The sequence below is a fragment of the Morus notabilis genome, unplaced genomic scaffold (genome assembly GCF_000414095.1).
Source record: "Morus notabilis unplaced genomic scaffold, ASM41409v2 Scaffold63, whole genome shotgun sequence".
Classification (NCBI taxonomy): Eukaryota; Viridiplantae; Streptophyta; class Magnoliopsida; order Rosales; family Moraceae; genus Morus; species Morus notabilis.
This window is the reverse complement of record NW_010365950.1, coordinates 414737-418779: the sequence shown is the minus strand read 5'-3', so window position 1 is coordinate 418779 and position 4043 is coordinate 414737. Positions and strand designations below refer to the sequence as shown.

General features: G+C 36.6%; 1 pseudogene; it reads right to left on the bottom strand.

Annotated features, from left to right (window-relative positions):
- Positions 1–967: 967 nt before the first annotated feature.
- On the bottom strand, positions 968–2599 carry LOC112093734 (annotated as a pseudogene).
- Positions 2600–4043: the final 1444 nt, after the last annotated feature.

The following is a 4043-nucleotide window of genomic DNA, read 5'->3' as shown; positions in this document are numbered from 1 at the left end:
TTTTGGCAAATTAGTTGTAAGATTGGTTGACATTTTAATTTGGTAGACCTCTTAAGGAAAGTCTTGTTGTCATGTTTATGGACTACAAATCAAAGGATTTGATTGCTAAAAATAAAAAGTGGACTTTTGGAGAAATTAATGGCTGGCAAATCTTCAAGCTTGAGGAGAACATAGTGTGGGGACACAGGGCTGAAAACAGAAAAATCTGGATAGGCACATGAGCAACTTTGCTATATATACATAAGTGGCATACGTGAGTTTTTGGGCCCCTTGAAAAAAAATATTGGGTAATCAAAGGATACATTTAGGGCATGGTTTTTATAGAAGAAATATTCAGAAAAAGTCTATGAGAGAGTGAGCTTTTATGTGTTGATTGAAGATCATCATTCGGGAGAAGGATTGGAAGCTTTCAGGAGAAAGTGCACTGCCAGTCAAAGGGATTTCACCGTGCAGTTTTGAAGACGAATGGTGTTCGCTGGACAAGATCATTAAAGAAATTCGACACGGCGGCGACAACGTCAAGGAGTGAGTCTTTAGGTGTATAAGTCCGATTGGTGTTTGTAATCCTTTGAATTTAATGGATTGTTCATTGTCAGAGCGTGGCCCCGCAGAGTAGGTGTGCGCACCGAACTGCGATATCATTTTTTTTAATGTCCTTTATGTTTCTGCATTAGTTTCTTGCTTTACTGTTTTGCTGATTTAATTTTAGATTTTCTGTCACAAAAAGTGTTACAATAAAGTGTTGCAACACCACTTGTGACACCAGGATAAAAACGGACCTAACACTAAACCCTGCTATTTATGAACTCGTGAATAAGTACTCCACGTGTATTTGTGGCTCATTCAAATAAAACCAATTAACAAAACAAGTCAAATCCAACTCCAAGATTAACACTAGATTACCAATAGAAGAGACGAAAATTTCTGATAAAAACAAAGGTAAGATAAGCTCCACTACTGGGTAACCTCAGAAGACTTCAGCCACCTTGGTCGCAAGCACACGTTCTTGCCTTTCCACAGTTAAATGGGAACCAACCGGCTCCCTTACATTCACCTTTCACCTTCAGCCCAACCACTGCTTGAGACCTGCACAAGCACAGAAATATCTTTGCCATTAGAGACGATGAAACAATAAATGGATTTGGATTTTAGTATTACAATGTATAATCAAAGGCGATAAAATAGAAAGAAAATAGCTTGTACAAAATGTAATGGGGAAAATATTGGAAATTTAGCAATGGGAACACATTGAAAAGTTCTAAGATTTTCACTAAAATGAAATATGCCAACATAGAAAAAGATAGGTGGCAGAACCTTCCGGACAACGACATAATCACCAAGAGACAAACTTAACTCCACATCAGTTACAGCTTTGAATGAATTCACAACCTTCAGACATGAAACAAATAGTTAGCAACTCAATAGTTCCAAAACTGGAAAAGATCCGTGGATGGCAAATGGAAAATATAAGTAAATAAGTTACCTCTCCCAAGAAATAATCCACATTGTCTGTTGATCCATCATAGATTTCGGAAGCAAAGACACCGCTGACCTCTTCATATGATGGTGGTGGAGGCATGCTGTTCTCTGTTGCTGGAGTAGATGGTGCTTCAATTCGCCGGCGCTCAGATAACATCTATTCACAATAAATAAATTTCAATCATAATCACGCCAAGGACAAAGTATATACAACCAACTGAATGCCTAGAACACTCCGGGACATTGCCTGTGAACACCTTAATGACTTTCCTAAAATCTTTTATACCTCGCCCTCAAGCTGATCAAGTATCTGGAGGACTCTCTGGTGATAGTTGCGTTCAGCTTCAACCTGAAATGCAAAACAAAATGAAAACTCACTTTGAAACACGTTTTTACAGGAAGTAAAACAGTAGTAGTCTATATGTCCCAAAAAAAAAAAAAAACGGGGAGAAGGATGATTGAATTTCCATGGCAAGTAGACGCTGAAGAGTCAACCTCTGCTTTGACCTTCCACAGCAGCCATAGCTGCAGCGGCTTCTTTTCCCAATGTTGCCACATTTGACTTTAGCTCCAGAAGTTTGCCTTCAGCAGCTTCTAGCTTTATGATAAATTCAGCACTGCCTGTGGATTCCCGTAACTTCGCTTGCCGTCTAGATACATCAATAGCCTGTCTGGGTGCAAATCATAATGTAACGAACAACTTGAATGAATCATCAATCAAGCTTCGGATATCAAGAAAGCTGTAAATTATGTTAAAGTTTGTGTAACAGACTTTGTTAAACATCCATAACTCTCTTCTCCCCTTTTTTGGTGTTCAAAACTCATGGCAGAGTAGAATACATGTCTTACCCCTAAATCTTTGATAGGACAGAGTAGCATCGTAAAATCTATTATTACCTGAGCTTCAGCTTCCTGTCGCATTCTATCATATCGTTGAGCAAGATGTCGAGCATCTTCCAAGGGAGCTCCTTCCTCAAAATTTCTTGAGCGTCGTCCTCAACATTTTGAATCAATTAGTGTCGACCTCCACTGCCGGAGATGGCGGCTCACGCCGCGGACGACGGCGGCGCTCCGGTGAGCTTCTGAGCGTGATGGATTCCATAGGCAATATGGGTGTCATCTCGTTCTCCTCTTCGTTGTGAACTCATAGAAACAAGAATCACTCAATTCCGATCAAGAACGAGTGAGTTATTAAATTTTGAAATTCAAAATTTTTTCTTGGAAGAAAAAAGAGAGAGAGTTTGGCAGAGGAAGAGAAGAACGAGAAGGAGAGAGAGAGAGAGTACATGTGAGCCTCGTTCATTTCACCGATTCGAGTTTTTTGTTTTAAGGGTCCGTTAACTTCGCTGATTCGAGTTTATAATTCGAGTTGAGATGTAATTTTGTGTAAGAGCTTTTTACTGTAGCAAAAAAGTTAGATGTGACTGTTTCTGAGAGCTTTTTACTGTAGCAAAACTCGAATCGGCGAAATGAACGAAGCCTTAGTTTCTACAGTAAAAAACTCTCAGAAAATATCACATCTAACTTTTTTTACTACAGTAAAAAGCTTTTATAAAATATCACATCTCAACTCGAATTAAAAACTCGAATTCGCGAAGTGAACGAGACCGTAGAATAAGAAGAGGCAAAAAAATAAATATGAGAGAGAGAAATTTCAATTTTCATATAACCCGCCAAAACATTTCATGATTTTCTAATATATATATATATATATTGAAAATAACTTTTTTAAAACGCTATAAAATGTAATCAAAATAAATTTTAATAACAGTTTTTCAAAAACACTATAATTAAACGTTATTAAAAGCCCCTCTTCTAGTTTTTTTATAGGTATGTTGGTTTCCTAATCGATTTCGAATGCGGAAATGTGAGAGTAGCGGATCGTGTATAACAAAAATTTTCATAAAATTTTTGAAATACTCTATAGATTATATTAATTTATGTACGAATAAATTAATCACATTAATTTATTTAATAAGAACTTAATTAGGAATTATACATGACGGCTGATTAGGATGATAACTTGAGTTCTTTGACAACGAACAATCCTTGCTCTAAAGCTATGTGTTTAGAAAACCAATGTCTTTCACGTAAATTCTTAGAATCCACGAAGACGTGTGTGTGGGTACATCTGAGATAAAACGGGCTAGAATAAACACTCAAATTTTCACAAACACCAATGCATGCACAATGTGGATATTTTGGAGAAATATTTTTCCTTCCCACACCAAGAGAATTTCGGCCACACTAAAAAAATAGGTCAAAAATTATGTCTCACATTTTTCTATCATTCTCTTATTTATAGAGTAGAAGTCAAACTTCTAGAAGGAATATAATCTTTATTTCCAAGATAAAGCTTATTAATTATCTCCTATTTGAGTTTGGAACAAAATCTCCTCTTCTATTTTCTCCATTATGGCCGGCCACCTATAGAGAAATTTATCCTTGTGTGGCGCCAAAACATATAGGGCAGAAAGAGAAAATCATCCTTTATCTTACAGTCCAATTTTAACTCAAATTTAAATTCCAATTTAAGTTAAAACTTAAATTAATTTGAATTTTAA